This window comes from Megalobrama amblycephala, linkage group LG9 (assembly GCF_018812025.1).
Source record: "Megalobrama amblycephala isolate DHTTF-2021 linkage group LG9, ASM1881202v1, whole genome shotgun sequence".
NCBI lineage: Eukaryota > Metazoa > Chordata > Actinopteri > Cypriniformes > Xenocyprididae > Megalobrama > Megalobrama amblycephala.
Window position 1 is genome coordinate 8,058,334 of NC_063052.1, and position 21,795 is coordinate 8,080,128.

The 21,795-nt window shown below is 38.6% G+C and overlaps 1 protein-coding gene and 1 long non-coding RNA gene across 10 annotated transcripts in view; one reads left to right on the top strand and one right to left on the bottom strand.

Annotated features, from left to right (window-relative positions):
- col8a2 (collagen, type VIII, alpha 2) overlaps positions 1-21,795 on the bottom strand; it is a 136,078-nt gene that overhangs the window by 14,301 nt on the left and 99,982 nt on the right. The window lies entirely within an intron of this gene.
- LOC125274928 lies at positions 4,838-21,599 on the top strand. Of its 6 annotated transcripts, none has more exons than XR_007186348.1 (6): positions 4,838-5,306; positions 7,382-7,513; positions 7,583-7,768; positions 10,278-14,294; positions 15,958-16,042; positions 19,502-21,599. It is a non-coding gene; the product is annotated as an uncharacterized LOC125274928 (long non-coding RNA). The 6 variants fall into 6 exon arrangements; XR_007186345.1 differs by lacking the exon at positions 19,502-21,599 and having other exon boundaries at positions 7,583-7,773; positions 10,278-10,366; positions 14,203-14,294; positions 15,958-18,914; XR_007186347.1 differs by lacking the exon at positions 19,502-21,599 and adding an exon at positions 16,117-18,914.

The window sequence follows — 21,795 nt, forward strand, 5'->3', positions numbered from 1 at the left end:
CGCTATACCACTTACTCTTACTCTTACTTATTAGGCAAAACACTGCAGGGGCCAAAACCTACTCGCAGTAATCTCTAAAAACAACATGGCAGCTCAGGTGGTAACCAAGACACCAAAACTGAGTGAGCCACAAGTAAATAGCTCACAAGAAAGCTATTCCCACTATTCATCACCTTAAACAGATGTCTCTTTCCATGATGTTTGAGAAATGTACTCTTTAGTTCTCAACTAAAACCCACAAATGGTGCGTTTTGACGTAGAACCCGGAAGCGCTGCACTCCGTCTACAAAGGGAAGAGAAAAAAATTGTCGAATAAAGTCGTTATTTTTGTTTTTGCACACAAAAAGTATTCTCGTCACTTCATAACATTAAGGCTGAACCACTGTAGTCACATGGGCTATTTTAACAATGTCTTTACTAACTTTCTGGGCCTTGAAAGGTGCAATGACGTTGCTGCCTGTGTGTGGTTCAGATACCTCTCGGATTTCATCAAAAAAATCTTAATGTGTGTTCCGAAGATGAACAAATGTCTTACTGTTTGACACAAGGGTAAGTACTTAATGACAAAAATTTGATTTTTTGGGTAAACTAACCCTTTAATTTCTCTCTGTAGGTGCATCCATTACTGCAGAGATGATGAGTCACCGTCATCAGCTTCATCTTTGCGGCCAGTACTGACTCAGAAAACACTAGGTTATTGAAGTGATACTTCACTGCTGGTTAAATAGGCTTTCAATAAAACTTGGCTACCAATGGAGCAGAAAGGCGGATTTTTTTAAATCGGTGCTACCTGACTAAAGACAACAAAGAAAAAAGGTGGTTGTCTTCCATTTTGCAAAATAGGTAGGAAGACTTTAACACCCATAATGCACCGGACATGCACCATCCAAGGCCACTCCCACCAGTTTGCCATGGATATGCTTTACCAGAGTCGAATACTGCCTTGCTTTAGTAGGAAATACTTCTTAGCAAACATTTAGTTATAATAGTGTCACCTTGTATTGTTCCTGGATGCAAGAATTCAAGGAGTAAATGTTTAGTGGGAGTGAATCATTTTTAGTTTCCAGTGAAGGATCCAGCATGTTATATACAGTGGCTAAAGGCTGCAAATAATCATAAATATGGAGAGAACGGTGTGACAGAAAATCTGAAAAACCTCAGTTCTTTGTAGTTAACATTTCAAACTGGATGACCACGAACACAGTGTTTTATCCCTAACGGAAAGGAGTTCTACCTGAAGCAAAACGCCATTGTGTACAGGCAAGAAAGCTGCGGCTGTTGTGTTCAATTTTTGCCGTTTAAAAAGTAAACAAAGTATGATATACTTTTCAGTGATAAACCTACGTTTACATATACCATTTGTATATACTAGCGACACTGCAACAATACAAAGCGGGCTGAAAATTACACTAGACATTAGACTTTTTACACTAATAAATGAAAATGTTCAGACAGTCTCCTTTCTATTTTATCTGACACATTCATAATTATTACTTTTGTCAGTGCACTGCGGTAAACTTCATGTGTGTGTTTGAATGCTTAATTTGCACTTTAAAGGCTCATTATTATGGTTTAGTATTTCTCTGTAATGTAGCACAATATTAGCAATGTTAATATTCTTTCTCAGCCCTGAAACTCAACCACTTTCTGATACCACCTACAGCATATATTTAATTAAATTAATATCATAAACATGTAACTAGTCGACTAATAGCTTAAATGAACCACTATTATGATTAGTTTTATTTTTTTCAAATAGTAATTATAATGTACAAATACATACTTTTCAAGAGTTTTATTCGTTTTATGTGCCATTATATAATGTAGAAATCAAAACAGGCTCATATAATTTGTTAGTCAAGAATATATGAATTGCATTTTTAAGGCATTCATGACACTGTCTCAAACCAACACATACAGTGTTTTAGTGTTCTATGAACTTAGAGGCGTGTGAACGTAAATGAATTTGTGTCTGTGTGTGGCATGCGAGAGAGCGTGTGTGTTTTCACAGTACAGGCACATGTCTGTTTGATAGGCAACATGCTTATGGAGTCAGTGAGAAAGGCGGAAATTGGGTCAGAGAGTTTTATTCCATAAATCAACTTTTCACCACGAGTTAAATCTCAGGAGGGACCGAACGGTGCTTAAACTGTAAAGGCCTCCCCGTCTGCCAATCATACGTCGCTCCTTTCCCCCCCCCTATATACACTATGTAAACGGCTACCTTAGTAACCATACAGCACTGCATAAACATTTAGGAACGCGGTGCTCATTTTCAACACATTGCACATCTCTGATTGCATGGCATATTAGCGGCCACCGTGACCTTCGCCCAGCGTGGATATTAAAATGGAGGTTTGGCTAAACTGGCTCTCAGAGAGCATTTCTCAGACACACTGACCTACAGAGCAAGTCTCAAAAGCAGACGGTTAATATGCAGCCGCTCCCCCGGCCTGACAACATTTAACAGAATCGGTCTATAAATCATCTATTTAATGCTGTCAGGGTCCTGCTGAGGTGTGACTTAAGCTGCCATTTTGTTCCTCGCCCCTATCCTTTTTTCCATCAACGGGGCCTCCAAGCCTGCCCTTGGGCCCCATAGACATTATGCAATGGCTCTAAAGTCAATGCTCCTGTCAAGTTAAGTGACAGATAAACAGTGAATTCAAGAGCCGCACTTCTACTGTTTAACAACTTTAAATGGGGTTTGTGGATACTGTGGGAACATGTTTTTCTCAGGTAGCTCAGATGAAGCTCCCTCTATCGTGCCCCTGAGGAAATGTTCTCTTAGACACAGTAAATAACAGACACTGTTCATCTTAGCTGTCTCGACTTCTTGGCTCTGTGAATGATGCACATACCTTTCGCAGCCTCAGGAGTTTCTTGGGTTCCTCTGGTTTTCTTGCACATGCCTTCTCAGACACACACAAGTAACATACACAAGAAGTGAGTGTTTAGGTTACACCAGCTGGACCATTAGCACAGGTGCTCCTATAGGTTAGTATGGAGAAATGACTTTCTGTTTGGGTTTTTAATCAGAAATTAGCCACTAGGGTGTCTGGGGTGCTGTGTCTGAGACCATACTGAACATATGTTGTACTGCTATCCCTACTTCACTGTACTCTTTATTGCTCATTCTTTTCAGATTTATAGCTTTCTTAGCATGATAAACAAGGGACAGCATTGGTAAAGTCTTACAAACATTCACACCAAAACTTTAACTTGTAGTTAGTCTGAATTTTGTGTAAATTCAGTGCATATATACAATACTTTTAGATCTAGATTTTAATCCTGGAAAACACTAGCAGCTTGCTGCGCTACAAGCATACACTAGAAGAAGTAGGTTATTAAAGGGGTCCTCGAATATGATTTCAATTTAGTTAGTGTGTAATGTTGATGTTTGAGCATAAACAACGTCTGCAAAGTTACGAGACTCAAAGTTCAATGCAAAGGCAGATATTTTCTTTTACAGAAATCGCTTTTTAAAGACTACAACAAACGGCTGGTAGGGACTACAACAAGCTTCTTCCTGGGTCGGTGACATCACAAACCCCAAAATTTACATAAACCCTGCCCCTGGGAAAATGCAACAAAGGGGGTGAGGCCATGTTGTTACCATGCCGTCATTTTACACCAGACTGCTTCACAAACAATTCAATGCTGGTTTTGCACAAAAGATTAACATGATGGCACATGCTAGTCAATGAGTTGAATCAACTCCACAGCAACTACATAAATTTATCCACTAAACATTCAGAAACATCCAGATACATTCTAAAAGTAGTAACTTCTTCCTGAATCTCTCCATCAGTGTCCGACTCCGGTTTGAACAATGTAAGTCTGAACAGTTACTGACAGTCATCATTTTGGCTGTGTGAGATTCTCCAGCTTTGTTGTTATTGAGCAACTGAAGTGCTAGCTGTTAAAGCTCTGCCCTCTTTTGGAAAGTGGGCCGGGTGCAGCAGCTCATTTGCATTTAAAGACACACACACACACACACACACACACACACACACACACACACACACACACACACACACACACACACACACAAAAACGGTATGTTTTTGCTCACACCCAAATAGGGGCAAATTTGACAAGTTATAATAAATGATCTGTGGGGTATTTTGAGCTGAAACTTGACAGACACATTCTGGGGACACCAAAGACTTATATTACATCTTGTAAAAGGGGCATTATAGGTCCCCTTTAAAGCTACCATCAAGCTACACTTTAATAAATTAGCTAGCTAAACTACAAGCTATTAACAAGAAATATTAAAATCTAAATACTAATAAACTTAAAAAGACAGTACTTAACAATAGATAATGTGATATACAACAGCATTTGACTAAGTGGCAAATAATGGCAAAAAAGTGATGACATGCTACTGATGAGAAAAACTGAATTGAAATAGCAAGAAAACTGCATTATTTTGAAAGTGACAAGCCTATCTTCCTTTCCTAGCTAGGTGTGTCCGTTTTTGACAATGTCCAATAAGTGGCGCTAAAGAGCATTTAGTTTTATCCAAAACCAATTAATCAAATCTAATCACATTTGAAAATAATGTACCACAAAAATACATTTTTGGAGTTTTGCAAACATATAAGAAGAGGCACATTTCTCTAATAAACCTAGGTTGCCTCTGTTAGACCCAAGTAGCCCCTGCTGGTCGATGCTCTAACTAGCATAACGTGATATTGCTGAGTTCAACATGTTCCTGGGTAAACATTTTTGTTGATCCTGGAACAACATTCAAATCAACCAATCAGATTTGAGGAACAAGTTTACAGATTATGTCAAGTTTAGGCTTAAAATCATGAATTGGTGCTTCTACATCAGTGTTATTCATCTATCATTTCCCTCTGATTTTTGGGATAACTTATGGGTAGGGTTAGGTTTAGGGGTAGGAATAGAGTTAAAGGTCCTATGACATGCTACTTTTTGGATGCTTTTATATAGGCCTAAGTGGTCCCTAGTACTGTATCTGAAGTCTCTTTCCCGAAATTCAGCCTTGGTGCAGAATTTCAGCCACTACAAGCCAGTCCCACAATGAGCTTTCCTCAGGATGTGCCGTTTCTGGGTCTGTAGCTTTAAATGCTAATGAGGAGGAGAGAGGCGGGGCAAGGTGGAGGGTGGGTGTGGCCTTAACCAGCTTGCGGCCACGGTACCATGCGCTAATGTTGACAGTGGTTGTATCGCAATGGCTCGTAGACAAGCAGTCATTCAAGCTTTCAGTTTGACCCAGAATCTAATCCGGATGAAGAAGTTGCAACTCAGCGGCTACAGCAGGACATCTCCGAATGGTAAGTTTAAAACATTGTGTCTGGATACGGTACTTGTTAGTTTATGTATGCTGTTACAGTTATTATCATGTAGCTAATGCTAGCCTACATTGTTGGCTCTTCATGTTGCTCTGATTTGCTATCGTATATATATTATATATATAATTATCAGCTACAGACACTAACCAGCTTAACTAAATTAGTCCTGCCATTATTACAAATACCTTTTCGGATAGGTGCCGTTGTGGAAAATGTGCTACCATGCCAACATCATTTATCTGTTTACATATTTTATATTTCATAAATCTTAAAAGTTTTTACAATCTTTTTGCAATTACATCAAGTTCTGCAATCTGGAAATATGGATATCGCCTGCGCCAACAGCAGAACGGTTTCAAACAACAAAGAATGTACAACACTCTCGTTACAGTGTGTGTATTCACACACATACTTGATGCTGTCTACCTTTACATTAGCGACAGTAACTGGGCTGTATTGACCCACGTTGAGGAAACAGTGGTCGGTGAAATGTGTGGCGCAGACATACAAAACTATGGGAAGTTGGTGTGTTACCAGAGAAAATAAAATTAACCCACTGTTTCTTCATAGGCTCAGATGAAGGAACTAAAAAAATACTAAGGTGTTCATTTGTACATCCAAACACTGAGCAACTGCCATGATTCGCTCGTTTACAAGCCGTGATGTCTCTCGAGGAAAAAAAAAATATTGTGCTCGAATCTCACTGTAGTAGCTCATTTTCTCATGGGCGGGTAAAGCAGAGAAAGGGGAGGTAACCTTTCTCCTTATGACGACATATGGGGAAGATTACAGATTGGGTCGTCTGAGCTTTCATTTTCTCAAACGCGAAGCAAAACACCTAGTGCTCGGTTTACACTCATCGCCTTTTCTAGCCACTGGGGGACCATATGCAGGCTAGGGGAACTCATATTAATTTTAAAAAACCTCATAAAATGAAATTTTCATGCCATGGGACCTTTAAGACTAAATTTTCAGACTAGAATGCTGTTCCAGGATCAACAAAATATGTTGACTCAGGAACGCATCTAACTCAGCAATATCAGGATGTGCCTCTAACTACACCATCTGGGACAAAAACTGAATAGTTCATTATTAGTCATGGTCAGCTTTTTTGCTTATATTCTTATTTTGTTAGAACAGCCCACTGTTTTAAGATTTTTTCATTTTGTGTCTTCATAATTTGATTTGGTCCAATTGAACTCTGATCCCAGGGCTCAATCAAATATGTTTTGGTTTGTGAACACAGCCCTAAGACTAACGGGCTGAGCGCATCTCTTCAGGGGCTTGTGGAGGGTTGATGTGTTTAGGTGTGTACAGAATCTAATCCCCCTCTATATTTCTCCGTCGCAAATGGGCCTGTTGTGCAAGATGCATTGATATATCCAGCTCATCTTCATGAATTAAACTATTCTGTAATGTAGTCCATCATGATGGAAAACAAAGCAGGGCATCTGAGTTGAGCATATTGAACACTTTAAGAGCCAGACAAATGGCTGTGGAGAGAGAAAAAGTTAAAAGAATAAAGCCCTCCAACTGAGAGGCACTTTGTTTTGTTAATTGTGGAGAAATATCTGATTAAGACAGCTCCAAATACAATCCAGGTGTTAGAAAAAAAAAAAAAAAAAAAAAAAAAAATCAGCTTAGCTTACAGGAAAATGCTCGCATTCTTTCCTATTCCACATGAATATGAAAAAGATATTTAAAGGCGCCGTAATCAGGACTGATGCCAGGAGGGACAGTTTTCTTAGACCATACAGTATATGAACAAATACATGATAAATAGAATGAGGGCACTGAATGTGTATAAACAGACAACTGCGAGACAGATTACATACTAAGGATGTGTCAGAAATCGCTCCCATACCCTTAAATAGGGTGCAATTTGAGGGGACAGCCATTTATAGTGGTGTCTGAAACCATAATGGACGTTATCAAGTGCACTCATTTTATCCCATAATCTGCAATAACGAGTGTACAACTGATGTACACTCAATGGCTAGAGAATACCCATAATGCACTTTGAGGGTCGTGCCGAATGAACTCCTGTGTCTCGCCAGAACATGGAGCCTGCAGCTGAACCATCCATCCATCCATCCAAATGTGGGTGTTACGGACACATACTCGGAGAACAGATCAAATCAAAGGATGATGTTTATTGACAACAGCAGAAGGTGAATACAACGATGCAGGTGAGTAAACTGGATGATAGATAATGCAGATGCAATGATGAAGATACTGAAACAGTATTTGTCTTACAGATGTAATGGATGGATGGATGACGGAGGGATGCACACACACTCAATGGAAGACAATGGAACACAAAGACGAGGAGAACACGCTGGAGGATCGTAGGAGATAAGTACCAGGAGACTTGGAGAAAATTTACACAGCGAATACAAGGAGTTAGTCCATTTCATGCGAACGAGACCGGACACTGGAGTGAGGTGAGGTGTGTGCTTATATGCTGCTTGTGTGATGAGGTGATGAGGGGAAGGGATAGGAGGGATGATGGGAAATGGAGTTCAGGGAAGGTGAGACAGATGGCGACCGTGACAGTGGGTACAGCGTAATATCATACAGGTATAAATTCCTTTTTAATTGATTATTAATTAAGGTTTATACATGCTAGTTTCTGTGATAGAGTTCAAAATAAATCTTTACATTACTACTGGAGCTGCCGGTTTGCTAAGTTTCAAATGCAGCAGTTCTTCCGGCGCACTCAGTGTCCGAATTTGCACACTCGTTTTCATTTACTCCTTCAAGTGGACTATATTAGTGAAATAATGTAGGGTTTAGGGGGCAATTTCGAACACAGAATAAGATTCCAATTTTTGGGAGCACACAAATAAAACATATACAAATAAATATACTAAATATATAAATAAAAATATAAACATATATTAGATAGCCTCTCCAATGAAAATAATATATTTGTAAGTAATAATACAAGTAGGAGCAGTTTGGTTGACTGGCATGACCTGTGCTCTGGCTGTATTCCTGCTGAGTATGTCTGGGTTTGTCTGCCCTACTCTCTCCTCAGACACAGACACAATCTGATCCCCATGTCCTTCCTCACCTGCTCTGTCAACAGTCTCTGTTTTTCCCCTTACTACTTTTTCTTTCTCACTTTCTCTCTCCCTTTCCTTTTCTCTCTCAACATATCTCTCCTCTTTCCCATTATATGTCTTTTTGAGGTTGAGCTGGCAGTCTCTTTCTCTCAATTGCACAGTTCTCTTTCCTTTTTTCTGATCTCTTTCTTTTTCACTACAAAATTAATTTTCTTAATTAGAATTTTGTCTTGTTTTCTGTTAAAAATACCTATACACCCTTAAACAAATTAAAATTCTATGAGAGGGAAATTTGTGCACACAAGAGACTATGGAACCTTGTTTCCGCCACAGAATAAAAAATAATAAAGTTTTGCGACTTTTTTTTCTCGGAATTGCAAGTTTACATCTCGTAATTCTGCCTTTTTTCCCTCAGAATTGTGAGATATAAATTTGCAGTTGCAAGTTATATAGTCCGAATTGCGAAATATAAACTCAATTCTGAGATATGAACTCGCACTTCCGGGAAATAGTCACAATTCTGACAAATAAAGTCAGAATTGCGAGATATAAGCTTGAAATTCTGACTTTTTTCTCAGAATTGCAAGATATAAACTTGCAATTGCAAATTATAAAGTCGGAATTGTGAAATATAAACTCCCAATTAGAATTGTGAACTGACTTTTGCGAGCTTACATCCCTAAATTCTGAGAAAAAAAGTCTGAATTGCTAGATATAACCTCGCAATCCTGGCGATTTTTCTCGCGATGGCGAGTTTATATCTCGCAATTCTAACTTTTTTCTCAAAATTGGAACTTTATTTGAGGCAAAAGTCAGAATTAGGGTAAACTCGCAATTGCGAGAAAAAAGGTACGAATCGTGAATTATCACAATTACCTTTTGATTTTTTTTTATTCCGTGGCGGAAACAAGCTTCCATAAGAGATGTAAAAGTGTGAGGTTTCAAAATAATTATTTTCATACCTGTTTTACACAAATCTCACATAATATTCTTAGATTTATGCTTAAAGAAAAAAAGAAGCCAATTAAACAAGTAATTTAAGTAAACTTACTGTAAGCTATATTGTTTGAAACCCAAGATACTTCTGGATACCACAAATCCACAAATTAAAATTTCATTATCATTTACTCACGCTTATGTTGTTCCAAACCTGTATGACTTTTCTCCCATTTTTTCAATGGTTTTTACAATTTTTAAAGGTTTAATTAAGCATTTTTTAAGCTTCAATACAGATCGTAAACAGGACCGTAAAAGTGCCATAAAAGTAGCCCTTACGCATCTATCTTGACATCAATCCTACATGTAGCTCTTCTTTGCATGTTCTTAAGAAAAATAGTCCTTTTTATAAATTAATCATCCTTTTGTAACAGATCTTTCCAATGACTTTGATGATTTGTCTACCAATCGGACTGATTTGGTTGTTGAGAACTCAATGACTTAATCCATTTGAAGCAGTTAACAATGGGCCGAAGGTGATTTTCAGTAAATTACAACTAAAAAGACCAGTAAAAAGGTCATACAGGTTTGAAGGTGACTGTGATTTTGCCAAGTAAGACATGTTCCTGGATCGACATATTTTGTTGATTCTGGAACAACATTCCTGTGTGAAAATTTAGTCCTAACCCTATCCTTACCCCTAAACCTACCCCTTATCCCTAAAATCAGAGGGAAATGATAGGTGAATAACACTGATGTAGAAGCACCCAACCCTGGTTTTAAGCCTAAACTTGGCATAAACTTTAAACTTGTTCCTCAAATCTTATTGGTATGGGATGTTGATTGGGATGTTGTTCCAGTTTCAACAAAGGACACTGAAGTGTATAGTAGGAGCTGAGACAGAGCATTCAAAGAGCAGTCATCAGCTGGCTGTGTTTTGTCTCCGCAGCCTGTGCCATTTATTCAGCCTAAATGACGAATGGCCTGCTCTACTCCTCCATGTGGGTGGCACTCGTCAGTGGAGCAAGACCTACATGTGTAGGTGAACTCCTTGGATGCATAACATGTACATACCTATGTCTGATGTGAATGTGGGGCCCCAGGATTCTGTCAAGCTAAGATTACTCCGGGATTCTTACAGAACGAGGAACAGTCCGGCTCCAGTGTGCAATGAGAATGATAAATGAGTACTGTACTTAAATCTTGCCCTTCCCTCAGATCATCCAAATATTTTTCATTCAGCTCATCCAGTCACAAAGGACAAGCTTTCCTCTGTACAAATAGGCACAATTAGACGTTTCTGGAACCCAGGCCAATGGCTACATGGATTTAGACTTGTTTCAGCTATACAGGGTGTGAACTTAAGGAGTACCAAATAATTGGCGTACACCAGGGAAATCACACTTAATCCAAAGGTTCGCTGTTCTCAAGAGCTGGAAAAATTCGGACTTGGTCATAAGTGTGAATCGCTTCCAGAAGGAGAGCGAATGACCTGCAGGTTCATTTCTACTATGAAATTCTGATCCATTGCTGACATGCCATTAAAACGCTAGCTAAACTAACACGGCTTGTGTTGGTGCTGGCCGACGCGGTCTGCTTGCTGTCCACGGCAGAATAGAAAAGTGATTGTTCTGAACACCTCCCTCACCACCCACTGCAGATATCTGACATGCTAATTAGGGATGATGTGGCATAGTCAGCAAAAGGTTTCTGGTTCAAGAGCAAGTCAAGATCAACCACCATGCCATTGTGCAAGATCATCAAAAATGAAAGTTGTCATTATTTACTCACTCTCAAGTCGTTCTAAACCTCTATTACTGACTTTCTTCTGTGGAACTCAAAAGTAGACGCTGTTCACTCTGTACTTTTGCACCAAGCCCCAAAAAACAAACAACAACAACAACAAAGCCTCAGTAAATGTAATCAAATATGACTCATGCGCTACATTTCATGTCTTCTGAAGTCATATAATAGCTTTGTGCGAGGAAGAGACTACACTTTATGTGGTATTCAATGAAAATCTTGAGATGGTGGACATGTTTATTAACCTAATTTTGGGTGGGTGTTAATATAGTTTGCATTTTGTGATGATATATGGTCACCATTCACTTTCATGGAAAAAAGCAGCTTGGAGAAACAATAACAGCTGGATAACAGTTTTGAAAGACATGAAAACATGAATAATGACAGAATTTTAGTTTTTGATTGAACTATTCCTTCAATCCCAGATTGCTCTAGGGGGATGGATAAAAGTGTCTGCTAAATGACTACTTAAAATCATTGTATCATTGTGTCTTATGTGTATCTAAGACACATGGAAATCCTACTGAATTCTCACAGTCTGGATGGCAGAGAAAAATATTCAGGCGCTGTGATGATAGTGAAGGGTGAGAGAGTTTGGAGATTATGATTTAATAAGAGCCAGGAAATCTTTGTCAAACCCCCTCAAGGGGATGAAAAGCTGTGGTGTTCTGTGGCAGACAGCAGGATCTCAGACGGTGAGACACAGGGATGAAAGGCCATCTATATTAGCATCACAGGTCGCAAACCACAGCCAAAGCCACTGTCTGAGGTGGGGATACACTGTTCTGAAGCCTCTTCCATCATTCCCAGAGAGAAAAATATATGGGAAACCGCACATTGCAGGATGTTGACACATCTTACTACTCAACCAATACTTTCTGGAGTCCAAAAGCACATTTTTCAATCTACTCAACTGTTTGTCAACCAAGTGTGCCGCACAAGTCCTGAAAAGTGAAGCCAAATGTTTCGATCGCCCCCAGGTGGATGGATGCAGTGTAGTTAATAAATTCTGCTCTTTCTGTGTAATCTAATGGGATATGAGACAAACTAAATCAAATTACACTTCAAATAATTTTTTTAGGTATAAGTTTGAGTGTTCGTTTTTTAAATAAGTTTGGGATTAGTTTCTGATGCTATAAAAACAGGACGTCATGATTGACAGTTTTTCTGAGTCCAAGATGTCAGCGCCATATTTGGACATTGGCGGCTTCACATTTCTACAATGGAAGAGAGTGAAAGTGCGTTGTCCTTTTTTTTTTTCTTTACAAGTCTATGTTGTCAACGCACAACACTGTATTAGAAAAAACCTTGGAGAAACACTGAAAGTATGAATTTACATTCATGCATGAATATATTTACTTCAGAAGCTCAAATGAAGTAGCAAACAGGATGTAGAATTACAATTCGGATTTGAAAGGAAGTGGAAGTAAAATGATTAGAAATTCAAATAATTTGTTGGCGCTGATGGCCTTGTGGGCAGTGATCCGACATGTAGCGCGATTGTACTTTGGTGAACCGAGTTTAAGTTCTGGCTTGTGGTCCCTTCCCGACCCACCCCCTCTCACTGCCATTTCACTTCCTGTCCTCTGTCCACCTATGCTATCCAAATTAAAGCAAAAATCACAAAAATAAATCTAAATAAAAAAGAGAAGAAATTTAAAAAAATCATATAAATAACTAATTTTATATCGATAGACAGACAGACCAACTGACCCCTGGATATGTGGTATTTTAAGAGAAGCAGAGCTCTACAGGTTCACAATGAGCAACTCACAAGGGTTCATACATTTTTTTTTTTTCAAACTTGACTGACACCTTCCACCCCACCCATCTGACAGAAACTAATGTATGAAGGATTATTGCACCAGACTGTGAGCTCCATTTCTCAAAGTGTGGGTGTGTTGTGGTTTAGGGGTGGGACTCTGTGCGTGAGCATTTGGAATGAATTATAGTTTGCTCTCACCTCTGTGCACACATACGCTCTTGACCAAAAAATGATCAAAAGAACTTAGGAGGTCCATGTTGGACATCTTTCATTTGAAGCGTGCTTTTTAGTGTTTCCTGCACGCAGAAGGGTTTAGTCATTCATATACACGTGAGTGTGAATGGTCAAGATTCCATTTTGGGAATCGGATCATTGACAAATTTTTGAACGGGCGGTAAGAGGAAACTTCGAGCCACGGTGTGGGATCAACATCTCATTTCCCCAAGCTTCTGGAAAATGTGCTCTCTCCTCCATTTCCTGGAGGTGAGGTTTTCATTCCCTCTCTGCTCTTAAACCTCACCCTTTCACAGGACCTCCAGTTGAGATTAAATAGATGCAATTGAAAAAACAGTGGGTTTGTTACCAGCACAAAAGTCCAACTGCCAGTTGGACCTCGAAAGTGGAACAAATACAGATCCCGAGAGGCCGGTATCCCACACCAGACGTTACTGTTCCAGCTCTTTAATTGTTGTTCTGACTTCCATTTAGCTTACAAGAACTTGCCGTATCAATGCCAGGCTTCTTCATGGACTAACTTCTACAATTGTGCAATTTCTTCAAAAGGCTTTAGCTATTTTGACCTATCGTGACACCAGTACTACATCACTTTGGTTTGCCCTAGGGATTCCCCTTGACCAGTCCTCAGATCCCCGATCCCAGTCCAGCACCATTTGGAAGATTAGGCTCTGTATTGTCCGATGCGCACATTGTGTAAGGCAACACGCCTAGCCCCGGTCTCACCCTGACTCTTAAAGGCCTGTAAAAGCTCTGTGTAAACAGCTAAAGGAATGAAATCTTACCACCATCATACTCACAAAGAGAGATAGACACAGTCTGGGGTGAAAGCGAGAGAGAGGAAAAAACATAGGATGGTGTGTGTGGGGGTGGGGGGCATGAGAGATGAAGAGGAGGACAGGGAATGAGAAACATTCAGGGATCACTGAAAGCACTTTGCCATTTTGGTTATTTACTGATTATTGTCATGATGACAGACGGAACAGAGATGCAATGGGGAGATGTAAAATGTGGAAACATCTTTGCTGGAAAAGGGAATATGGTGGGATTTTAATCTTTAATTGTTCACTAGGGAGGGAGCAACAATTGTGGGCAATAACTTTGAATGATGGCAGGGTGGTCCAGCCAGCATGTGCAGCCTCTCTGGAAATTAACCGTGAAATGGTAAGAAATGTTCTTTCTAAAGGGAATCATGTAGTGTTTACACTGTTTAGGACAGTGGGAATCTCTACAGGTGTATTGATGATCAGAATGGCTTGATTTAGAGCTCCACTGCATTTAAAGAGTTCTGTATTCTGTACTGATATGAAATTAAATGTAAATTTGCAAAAATGGATAAATGTTTTTGGACAAAATCGTAGCACATTTTTTGCCATCACAGGATTAAAGGACTAGTTCACTTCAGAATTAAAATTTCCTGACAATTTACTCACCCCCATGTCATCCAAGATGTTTATGTCTTTCTTTCTTCAGTCGAAAAGAAATTAAGGTTTTTGAAGAGAACATTCCAGGATTTTTCTCCATATAGTGGACTTCAACGGCTACCAACAGGTTGAATGCCCAAATTGCAGTTTCAGTGCAGCTTCAAAGGGCTCTACACCAGTGGTCTCAAACTCAGTTCCTGGAGGGCCACAGCTCTGCACAGTTTAGCTCCAACCAGCTCCAACTCACACCTGCTTGAAAGTTTCTAGTAATCCCGAAGACCTTGATTAGCTGGATCAGTGTGTTTGATTAGGGTTGGAGCAAAACTGTGCAGAGTTGTGGCCCTCCAGGAATTGAGTTTGAGACCACTGCTCTACACGATCCCAGCCGAGGAATAAGAATCTTATCTAGCGAAACGATCGGTTATTTTCTAAAAAAAATAAAAATGTATATACTTTTTAACCACAAATGCTCATCTTGCACTGCTTTGTGATGTGCCACGCATTACGTAATCACACTGGAAAGGTCACACGTGACGTAGGCAGAAGTACCAAGCAAGTGTTTACAAAGTGAATGTGCAAAGACCAAGTCAAACGGCCTTTACAAAAAACAAAACAAAAAACAAACAAAAAAACAACAACAATGGGTTGGCGCCCATGGATTCATGGGCAGCGCGCCGACATGTAGTGCCAATGCGCTTCGGGCGACCTGAGTTCGAGTCCCGGCTTGTGGTCCTTTCCCAATCCCGTCCCCCTCCAACTTCGCTTCCTGTATAGTCACTGTCCTATCATAATAAAGGCAAAAACACCAAAAATAAATCTTTAAAAAAAACAAAAAAACAACAATGTCGGACAATTTTGAAGTTATTTTGAAGGAGGAGAAAATGAGATCGAGTTTTTCAACCTACCACGGTACTTCCACCTACGTCACGCGTGACCTTTCCGATGTGATTACGTAATGCATGGCGCAGTGCAAGATGAGCATTTGTGGTTAAAATGTATATACCTTTTATTTGATTTTTTTAGAAAATGGCTGATCGATTTGCTAGATAAGACCCTTATTCCTCATCTTTGAAGCTGCACTGAAACTGCACTTTGGACCTTCAACCCATTGGTAGCCACTGAAGTCCACTATATGGAGAAAAATTTTGGAATGTTCCACAAAAACCATAATTTCTTTTTGACTGAAGAAAGAAAGACAAACATCTTGGATGCCATGGGGGTGAGTAAATTATCAGAAAATTTTATTTGTGAAGTGAACTAATCCTTTAAATTTTAAAATATATTAAAAAAGTTATTTTAAATAATATTTCACAACATTGCTGTTACAATATTTACTGTATTTTGAGCATAAGAGATTTATATTGCTGTGGCAATGCTAACAGAAGTTTTCTTTCAAAAACTAGGCAGAAGAAAAATGCCATAAAAACAACAGAAAACCCAGAAGAAGCAACAATGGATATGAACTTTGAAGAGTGCTTGTACAAGGAGGTAAGAAGATGCCTGCATTTGTACAACTTGAGTTTGAAAAAGTATAAAGATGTCTTCTTTGTCCTTCAAAGCAGAAAGACAAAACTCCGTACTGTCCTCTGCAGGTCAGGTGAAGTATCACACAGCAATTTTAGTGCATATAAGGTGTTACAAGAGAACAAGCAATAACATTCAGTGAAAATCTATTACCAGAGACATAACTCACATTTAATATATCAGTGGACATTAATTAAGCCATGACCAAACCAACAAGTGTTTTGACTTCAAACACAATATTTACCTTTTTAGACAATGTCTCAAACTTCATAACGGCAGGACTATTGGCAGCAGACTGCTATGTGGGTTCCTCTCATGAGCGAGACAAAGCGATTAGCCAACAGCCCTCAACAACCCCCATATGAATAATCAGACCTTACAGATTTCAGAAGGAAAAACAAACATGACGAGACAAGAAGTTGTACAATGCCACTGAACCATGAGCAGAGGCCTCATTACTGACAATCAAAGTCTCTATTGGTAAGTACAGGCAAAATAAGACCTTGTTCCTGCTCTATGGCTGGAGGAAGGAGGGAGGGAGCAGGTTTTTCCCTTCACTATCACGTGCAGAGCGCCAGATGTGCCAAAACTGTGAAGGAGGAGGAGCATAAATCTAAGCCAGGCCTGGAGTCGGACAGGAGGGTTAAGACAATACTTCTGCCCATACTTTCATCTGCATCCTGTCCTCCTATTTTCTCACAACCTTCACATCTTCGTTTCCTGTGCATTTCTTGTGGCGAGGTCCACTTCTGCCTCCACCTAACGAGGGAATGAATGACGAAACAAGCCTGGAGACAATTTAACATTGGCAGTGAACCATTTCAGCTGCAACTCATAACAAGGAATTCGTGTCATTCGTTGTGGATGAGATATGAAGCGGGAATGTCACGACATGATATGATTCGAATCACAAGTCTGACATCCTGAACGTTGATTCCTTAAGTGAGTTACGATGTAATACGGGACCATTGTTAGGAGAGCGGATAGAGAGGGCGAAGCCTGCCAGAGAAGGTGAGAAACAGTCGTTTCTAATTGCCACAAAACTCATAAATGTGATTTAATTCGAGGAAGGCAGACGGAATGATTTTCACATCTGTTCCAGTCGTAAACAGACCAGAATTAAAGCAAATTTACAGCTAATGAGCTGTTTAAATATCTGGGGCTCTCCCAAACACCACTGAAAAACAAAAAAAAAATGGATAGATGGACTAAACCCAGACAATTACACCTTCAAGAACTCATTTCCACCTGTTCTATTGCATTCCTGCAATCACGCCAAACCATATAAAAGGGCTTGTGTGTCTTGTGTGGCCAGGCTAGACGTAATGACTGTCTGATTATTCATGCACTAAAATATCCAAAAGTTGAGGAAAACAAAGAGGCGTCTGCTGACCGGAGGAGAACGCTTCCAATTAATCAGATTGTATCGTACTAACAAGTACAGGGAGCAAAACTCTGACCGTTGGCTCAATTAAGAATGTAAATTCATCCACACTGATTTGAACAGAAGTCTGGAAGTCTAGCAATGCACCTGGGATGTGTAGACGGCTCTCGAGAACTCATTACTTACTTCAAAGTGACAGAAAAATGTGGGCAAACACAGCTTTTATAAATCATGAAGACATTCACAAGAGGTCTTGCACTCAAAATACAACTGTTGAGATTGTTATTAGTGAAAACAAGTGGTAGAGAATGAGTACGGTGAGGAGTGTCCTGCTCATATTTACCAGGTTTCTGGAAGTGTTGTTTGTGAAAAACAGTTATAATGGCACGGGCAATAATATGAAGACGTACAGAGTCATCTGAGTGACCAAATCAGCCACCCTTGTACGGTAAATCATATGGTCAGACCCTCATACCCTTCCCGTAATATGAATCACCTGTGTCAGCAACCTGGAGTGAACAGTGCTGGCCTACAAACCTGATCTTTAATGGCTTTAAATAGCACTTTGTGCCATGTTCCACTTCTGCTGACATCCTGTGTCTCCAGTAAAAGGCGAGGTCTAGAAAAGGAGGGTGCTTTGTACTCAAAGACTGAGAGAACTGTCGTGACAGATACTCTGTTTTCCACGGAAATGATTCTGGTACTTGGCTGTTGAGATCTGAGAGCCAAATGACGCCATAAGTGACTACGTTACTACATATCCAGCTAACAAGTGAATCTAGGTTTTTGTTTACGAGTCTTAAGGCCTGTTCACAACAAGAATGATAACTATAACGATAACTATATTTACGTCCACATCAACGAACAATAATGGTCTGTTTATTCTAAGCTCACGCTGCAGTTTCAGTGTTTACAGCATGTTTTGCTGTTCTTGTTGCATTTAAATGGCTTTAACCAGCAGATGTCCTCAGCATGCTATGTTTTGAGTGAATAGCTAGTGTAATCGATCTAATCTAACAGTGAATTCAGCTGACGAAGTCAATATAGTGGAATAAAAACAACAAGTCTTTTTCGCTGCAACTTCAAAGGAAGCAAGACAACGTTGTTTAAACTAGAGCTGGATACCCGAGGTAATTTTATGTTACACTGTTTGCTAGTCTGGCATAATGATCTCATCGTTAATACTTCTCACCATTTATTCCGAGGATATGACCGATTGCTTTCCATATATCCTTGAAAAAGTATCTTTGAAAAAGGGGTTTGACTTGTCAAACAGAGGTGGCTTTTTCTGGAACTCTGCGATTAACTTCTACGCAATATCGTCTACCATTTTAAATGCGCGAACCCTTAAATTAGAATGGATTAGAACTATATCTTTATTGTTATCTTTATAGTTATCGTTCTTGGTGTGAATGGGCCTTTAGTTTATATAAGACGTTAAAAAAAGAGAGAAAAGGTAAACATACAAAAATTCAGTTTTATTTTCAGAATAAAAATTAAATTTTTATGAGATCACAAATTGTGAAAAAAAGCTGTAACAATATAATACTTGTTAACAACTTTATTTTAGGTGAATAAGGTAAATAAAGACTTAGTTTTGAGAGCATCTTGCAATCAATTCAAATATGTGATACTTCTAAATAATATTTCAATTTGGACAGATGGTGGAAATAAAGTATCTGGAGCTGTTGTGCTGTACATGGGAACAGAATGTCTGTAAAATGTATGTGCATCACATCACCACATCAAGTGTTTCTTTCGAGACATATTCATTAATTTTAATGGGGAATACAAAAACTCTGAAACGGAGCCTTGGTTGAGACACCCAGAATGGGTTCTGATTGGATACCAGCACCCTGGAAAAGCTGCACATGTGGTCTGTTTTAAATGTGTCCTTTGAGAGCAGCAGTAGCCAGTTATGACTAAAGATAACTAGACAGAATACTGGACAGTATGGGTACTGCTGAAACTCAAAAAGCTTGTTGAACTAGTTCATTTGCCATCAATTTTATTTTAAAAGCATGTCTGTTTTTAAACAGAGAAACAGAAGGAAGAAAAAGAGAAACTGTGGAGCACAGCTGACACTGTGCAGGCTCTGTGTGAGAAACACAAGACTGCTTTACTGACTGTGGGCAGCAACATGAAAGCCATTTTGTTTGATCTTACAGCTGAATACCTCTCACAACTTCTGCCACCCCTTGCATATACAAAATCCATATCCTTTGATTTGATATAAAGCATTTATATTTTAATACAAAGGCACATTCCTGCTAGCTTCAGAAAATAATTCTGTGGGACGGTAGACCATGTGCATCAGCATCAATGTGATCTTGTCTCAGCAAGTATTCTGTTGAAACCTTTTTTTTTTTTTGGAAAGGAAATGGTATTTTTATTCAACAGGCATGCATTAAAAGGATAATTCACCCAAAAATGAAAAATTCTGTCATCATTTACTCACAAACCTGTATGAATTTCTTTCTTCTGCAGATTAACTTTTTGGTTACCCATATTCTTCAAAATATCTTCTTTTGTGTTCTGCAGAAGAAAGAAATTCATACAGGTTTGGAACAACTTGAGGGTGAGTAAATGATAACAGAATTTTCATTTTTTGGGTGAACTATCCCTTTAAATTGATCAAAAGTCATGTGACATTCAGGATTATGTGACACACGTGACATCGCAAAATATATTAAAATAGAAAGTTCATTTAAATTGTAATAATTTAAATATGTTGCTGTATTTTACGGCCACAGTGAACATTTAAAAAACTTTCAAAAACAAAAAAAAAATCTTACACCATCAATCTTTTAAATGGGCCAAGTTCTTGTATTTGTAATGTACTCATTTTTTGTATTCATGCTTGTATATATAACAAAGTTCATATTATTTTCAAGAAAAGTTTAAATTTATGCCTCAAATTGATTTTAATTCATAAATTAAAAACATGTGCAAGTTGATTCAAGTCATTGTATTTTTAAAGCATGTTCGCAATAAAAAAGTGGTGTGTGTCACTGCACCTTAATAAAATAAATTCCTTTATATATGAAGATATGACAAATTCTTTACAGAGATGTTCATCATTGAATTACAGTTTACATTCCATAATGGCAGAACAAATATATTACATATGTGGCCTATTTATGCAAGTGTATTTTCCCCCATACTGTATTCTCTGGAAACATTTCTGAGAACTGTGAGTTTTATGAGCTTGTGTCGGTCAGAGGAATGTGACCTATAACATCTTGAGAGCTGGAGAGGAGCTCATTTTTTGCACATTATTGGGCCTAGCCTCCACTGTAGACATATTTCACTTCCCAGCCCTCAGTGAATAAAACACCTGTCAGCATCAGACCATCACGACACCGCACCACCCACTGGATGCACTTGTTGACATAAGCCGACCTGGGAAATGGGACTAATTACAAAGCACTTGCAGAGGTCAGCAGGTCAGCGAGCACTGAGGAGGTTCTTCTCCTTAGAAACACTGTTAAAAATCAAGATGTTAGCTGAGAGCAAGTATGATGGGCGACCACACACAGGGCGCACACACAAACACAAACATAAATCTTTAAATAACAAATCTTTCAATTTAAACAGGATAATTTGTTAACCTCCCATGAAGCCAGTTGGAGGTACTGTAGTTCTTTATAAAATAAAAAAAAAATAATAATAATAATTAAATAAAGATTTGTTGCTCATTTTTCTTGTCTAAAAATATTACATTTTAAAAACAAATATATATTAGAATGCAATTCAAACAAAATGACTTGAATACTCCTCTTCTATAATAACCTTTTTTTTTTTAATATATATATTTTTTTATTTAAATTTATTTGGTTTTTAGATTTTTGAAGGGCATATTATATCAGGATGATACAACTGTGTGTACGTATAAATATATAAATATATATAAAGCATTTCTCTCAAACTTCCAAACTCATTATATACTCCTAAAGAAAACATCTATTAACCTGTTAATATGAATGATATTAAGGTTTGAACATGCAATACAGACACAGATTTAACTGCTATGACATATAACATGTTTATCTTAAAGGTGCCGAAGAACATGTTTTCAAAATATGTAATATAAGTCTTAAGTGTCCCCTGAATGTGTCTGTGAAGTTTCAGCTCAAAATACCCCATAGTTTTTTTTTTATTCATTTTTTTAACTGCCTATCATTATCAATGTGCCGATTCAGGGTACGCGGCCCCTTTAAATCTCGTGCTCCATGCCCCAAGAGCTTGCGCTTGCCTTAAACACCATAAACAAAGTTCACACAGCTAATATAACCCTCAAAATGGATCTTTACAAAGTGTTCGTCATGCAACA